Source organism: Lepus europaeus, chromosome 14 (assembly GCF_033115175.1).
Source record: "Lepus europaeus isolate LE1 chromosome 14, mLepTim1.pri, whole genome shotgun sequence".
Lineage (NCBI taxonomy): Eukaryota > Metazoa > Chordata > Mammalia > Lagomorpha > Leporidae > Lepus > Lepus europaeus.
In genome coordinates, this window is record NC_084840.1 from 86293227 (window position 1) to 86299108 (window position 5882).

Genomic DNA, 5882 nt, shown 5'->3' on the forward strand with positions numbered 1-5882 from the left:
CTTCATGGAAGTTTAAAAGATAAACTAACTTTGGTGCAAAAATTGAAATCTCTGCATATTTTTCATGATCTGAACTTTTTGAAAACTTACATTTATCATTGATATTTAAGTGCACACACACAGAATATATATCTTTTACTGGTTCTATTTTTCTGGAGAATCATGCATGGTGAAACTTAATCTATGGAGAACCAAAAGCCAGTGGATAGATGTCCCAACCTCCTGTTCTTCCAGCAGAGGCCTCTGAGAGGCCTTCTGTATGTGGACATAATTCTGTTTTGATTCAAGGTATGTGAATTTCACATGACTGTGACTCTGCTGTGATTCTGTGGCCTGATATTCTTTGTGAAATTTGGAAAATTTGCAGAAAATTTTCTCTCTGCTTTGCATTTTTTTCCCTGTTGGGAGTCAGTCTATGCCCTTTTTCTGTTTTTCTTGATATAAGTTATGTCTCATTAATTCTTTTTTTCACTCAGTTCTGAACTGAAGGGATGGGGAGAGTTAGCATATGTGCTACACAGTGATTGGAAAATGGGAGAGGAAGTATCTAGTATGGCAAAAATCAACTTTCAAGTAAACACACTCCAGTGATGGGGTCCCCACAGCCCAACAGGCTTGGTCTCCTGCAGTTCAGGAATGAGGGGCAGGGATCTGTGTAAGAACCGACACAAGCTTTCCTAACCTACCTCCCTCCCTCCCTCCCATAAATTCAAGATTTCACGCAAAGCTTTGGTTTCTAACAGTAAACATGGAGTTACATTCGTCTGTCTCCTGTCAAACAATAGCATGGCCACTTTGACATAAGTTTCTTGCATCTGCATAAAAGTTACTGGGTGACTTGAATGTATTTCATAATCCTCTTCGTGGTCTCCAAATTCCACTTTCTGCATAGAAAGTCCCCAGTAGCTTCTCTTCTTTAGGATACAAATTGAGTAGGTTTGAGCCACCCAAATGCATCAGTGTCTTAAGTCTTTGGCAAGAATCACATCAAGAAATGGTCTTGTAACAAGGGGTAGGGTACAAGGTATGAAGGTTTCCTATTTCCTTCAGGATTTTTGCACAAATCCTTTAGATTTGTGGAGATATTCCAAGAATTAAACTTTTCTGTGTTGGTGTGTAGGTTTCCTTTTGTGGGTGGAGGAATGGAGAAGAGAGTAGTGTAGGAGTCAAATTTTAAGGATAGAGGATCCAAAATAGGATAGGGGAAGAGGAACACAAAAGCCAAGGTGATTATGAGCTCCACTTCAAGAAGAGGGTTCCCCAAAACTTATGTTTCAGATCCTTTTGCCTGGTGTGGAATCTTCTGTCAGAGACGATTTGGCTATTTTTTCTCTCAATACAGAAAGAAGTTTATAAACAATAAACCCCCAAAAGAACACAGAGAAAGACCAACACATGTTTACACAAACTATGCCACCTAGGAGTCACCAACTCAGAGACTGAGTGAAGTCCTACAAAGCTCAGACAAATACAATAACTAAAGGGGATCAGTATCTGGGGGAGACTGGAAACCAGGACCAGACACACATCACCCAATGCATTCTATTGCATTTGTCACCTTTCAACACGGTGAGGTAGGTCTGCAGGGATCTCTCAGAAAGTAAATGAAACTCCCTTTTTTCTCCCTTGGTTACCATGGCACTAGTAATCACTACTGTCACAGGGCAGGGCACTGGCTTTGGACTTCACATAAGCCCCTTGCTTATGGGCTCCCAGGAAGCCAAGAATTTAAACAGGCTAAGGACTTGTAGTCCTTGCTTCATGTGTCTATCCCTGGACAGCACAGAATGGGTACAGGGGTATTGGTCTTCAAACTCAACCTTGCCAGCTCACATTTTGACACACATGTATGCATGCACACACACATCCCCTGTTGTACATAGTGGGCCTTGCCTAATTTGGTGAGGGATGGATCTGTTATGTGAAGCAAAAACCCATGTCCTAGGATCAGGCAACCCTAACCATGGCTTTCTCTCTGGGCCTTTCACCTGGCTCAGCCTCTCTTAACTTCTCTGTACCACTTAGTACTGATTTGACTAATTTTTCATCTTCCAGGAGGACAAGATCAAGTCATGGGCAACCCAATTAATACTCTGTCTCCCATGAAGCATTTTCAAGGTGGAGGGGATTTCAAGAGAACACTGTGACACAAAAGGCCAGCTCTAATTGGCAAAATGATGTACTTCAATAGGCTGTGCACTCCACATAGCTGCTCTCCATGGTGATAAAAACAACAAAAATCTTTCCTGCTGTGCAGACTTGGAGCTGCTGTGGACTTATCCCTGAGATTGCTCATGTACCTGAGAATACAGTGCAGGAATGAGGCCTTAGATTAAAAAATACAAAAATAGAAAACCAGAATATTTATATTAAGAAAAACAAGTTAAAATGCACAAGCTATGTTGTTTGCACACAGTTAGAGCAGTTAGCATCCTGGAGAAAGTGGGACCCAAGGGGTTGTTATACAACGGAGCAAATAAATAAATCACATTAGCCCAGAATGGGGCTAGAGTGGGCTTGGGAGCAGCGGATCTGGGACTGCTCCCTTACCCATTTTTTTGCCAATCATCACAACCCTCTGCTTGGGACAGTTCCCAGCACCCTGTCCCAGGACTGAGTTATGAGCAAACAAGATGTGGGAAACCCTGCCTTCCTCCTGAGAGATTCCTCCGGACAAAATGCAGTGATCTGTTGGCTGGATCCAGTAATCTGGTCCCAGGGAAGTATTATTCCATACCCTCCTTTGAAAGGAAAACAACTTTCCCATCTGGTGTTTTTCTAAAGCTGGAGATTTTGCACGTGGGGTCTCAGATAAAGCCTGCTGGTTACAGGTTGGTATCCTCCCACAAACCCCTTATTTGCATTTGGATACAGCATGGTTGGAATTCATTGCCTCACTCCTTCCTCCCAGCAAGAGGGAAAACGCGGGATGCTCTGAACCCCAGCCTGGGATACCTGACAATGCCAGCTCCCCTCAACCCACCCCGTCCCCATTTTCTCCACTCTGCAACCAGCCCCCACCCACTGTGGCTCAATTCTGGGCGTCAGGGAGCAGGGCAGGGCTGTGGATCGCTTCTTCATCCTCCGGGAAGTAGGCTGGCATTCCCCGGGAGCTGGGGGCTTGCTGCTCTTCAGCGGGCTGGAGATCATGATATGGATGATGCTCTGGCAGAAGCGGCGCTTCTTGGGCTGGGGTGGTAGCTTGCAATCCTTGCCACGATGGACTAGATCTCCACAATTATAGGATCTATCTCCTTTAGACCCGTGTATTCCCATGTTCTTCCGCTTTGGCCGCCTCTCACTTCCAAAAGAGAACACCCCACCAGGCCCGGGGACACGGTTGGATTCCAGGCCCCCGCGGGCAGTCACGGACAGGAAACCAGAACCACTTACAGATGCCACCCTGTGCAGCCGCTGCTGCAGGATCGACACCCGGGCCGCCTTACGCCACCTCAGGGCTGTCTCCACCACCTAGGTGCAGCCACCTGCAAACTGCTGTTTGGGGCCCATGATCAGCAGCAGAGCTCCTGGCCCCTGGCCGCTAGTCAGGTGACTGCTGGCTCCAGAGAAGTCGCGAGAGGAAGGCAGCTACCTCCTCCCCTGCACAATAGCGGTGGGATTGTCTCCTTGTTCAGACTTTCAGCAACTCGACTATAATAAGCCTGGTAAAAAGATTTTTTTTTAGTTGCGTCTGGTTGGTATCTTTTGAGCTTCTTCTATCTGATGTCCGTATCTCTATCAAGACTTGGGAAGCTTTCAACTATTATTTTATTTGATAACTTCTCAATGCCTGTTTAAAATTATCTTCTTCAGGTATTAAGATAATAGAAAAATTTGTTTTCTTAATAATATCCCATATGTCTCATAGGCTTTCTTTATTCTTTTTATTTTTTTTTTTGCTTTTATTTTTATCTGATTTGGTTATTTCAAAAATTTTGTCTTCAAGAGGAGAAAATCTTATTCTGCTTGGTCTATTTTGTTGTTAAAGTACTAAATTGTATTTTTTTTTTTTTGATAGGCAGAGTTAGACAGTAAGAGAGACAGAGACAGGGAGAAAGGTCTTCCTTTTTCGTTGGTTACCCCCAAGTGGCCGCTATGGCTAGCGCGTTGCAGCCAGGGTGCTGCGCTGATCCGAAGCCAGGAGCCAGGTGCTTCCTGTTGGTCTCCTGTGCAGGTGCAGGGCCCAAGGACTTGGGCCATCCTCCACTGCACTCCCGGGTCACAGCAGAGAGCTGGACTGGAAGAGGAGCAACGGGGACAGAATCCCGCGCCCCGATCGGGACTAGAACCTGGTGTGCCAGCGCCACAGGCGGAGGATTAGCCTATTGAGCCGCGGCGCCGGCTCAGTTGTATTTTTTTAAAGCTTTTATTTAATAAATGCAAATTTCATAGGTGCGACTTTAAGAATATAGTGGTTCTTCCCCCCATCCCCACCCTCCCATCCCCACTCTCGTCTCACCTGCTACTCCCTCTCCCATCTCATTCTTCATTAAGATTCATTTTAAATTAACTTTATACACAGAAGACCAACTCTATAGTAAATAAAGATTTCAATAGTTTACACCCACCCACACACAATATATAAAGTACTGTTTAAGAACAAATTTTGCAATTAATTCTCATAGTACAACTCATTAAGGACAGAGGTCCTACATGGGAAGTAAGTGCACAGTGACTTTTGTTGTTAATTTGACAATTAACACTCTTATTTATGATGTCAGTGATCACTTGAGGCTCTTGCCATGAGCTGCCAAGGCTATGGAAGCCTTTTGTGAACACACTCTGTCAGTATTTAGACAAGGCCATAAGCAAAGTGGAAGTTCTCTCCTCCTTTGGAGAAAAGTACCTCCTTCTTTGATGGCCCCTTCTTCTCAGTGGGGTGTTGCTCACAGAGATCCTTCATGTAGGATTTTTTTTTTTGCCACAGTGTCTTGGCTTTCGATGCCTGAACTACTCTCATGGGCTTTTAAGCCACATCCAAATGCCTTAAGGGCTGATTCTGAGGTCAGAGTTTACTTAAAGCAATTGTCATTCTATAAGTCTGCTGTGTGCACTGCTTCCCATGTTGGACATTGCCTCCTTTTTAATTCTGTCTATTATTATTACCAGGCACTTGATGCTATTTATATGACCTCTTTAACATTTAGTACTATCTATATGTGTACTTTAAGACATAATATGATCACTTTAACAATTAGGATGGCATTTTTACAACCAATTTTAATGGTATTTGGAGTTCCATGACAAGTTTTAAACCATACCCTTATAAGTAAGTCCATAGGAATGTTTGCGGAACTATGAGCTTTGTAGTCACAATCTTCCCCCTCCCTCTTTCACTCCTCCTCTTATTTTTTTAGGATCTATTTTTAATAGACTTTATATATATATATATATATACATGTATATATATACATATATATGTATACATATATATATGATTAACTTTAAGTAAAGTATGAATAAGAGAAAAAACTAAAAATAATAAAAAAAATGTTGCTCGACAGTCAAGACTAGGGCTGTTCAAGTCATTGCTTCTCACAGTGTCAAGTTCACTTCTACAGATTTCTTTTTAGGTGTGCTATTAGTTCTCACAGATCAGGGAGAACATAGTATTTGTCCCTTTGGGATTGGCTTGTTTCACTGACTAAGAAGTTTTTTAGATTGATCCATGTTGTTGCAAAGGACCAGATTTCATTTTTTTTACTGCTGTGTAGTATTCCATAGTGTACATATCCCATAATTTCTTTAGCCAGTCTTCAGTTGAGGGACTTTTAGGTGATTCCATGTCTTAGCTATTGTGAACTGAGCTGCAATAAACATGGAGGTGCAGATAGTTCTTTTGTTTACTGATTTCATTTCCCTTGGGTAAATTCCCAGGAGTT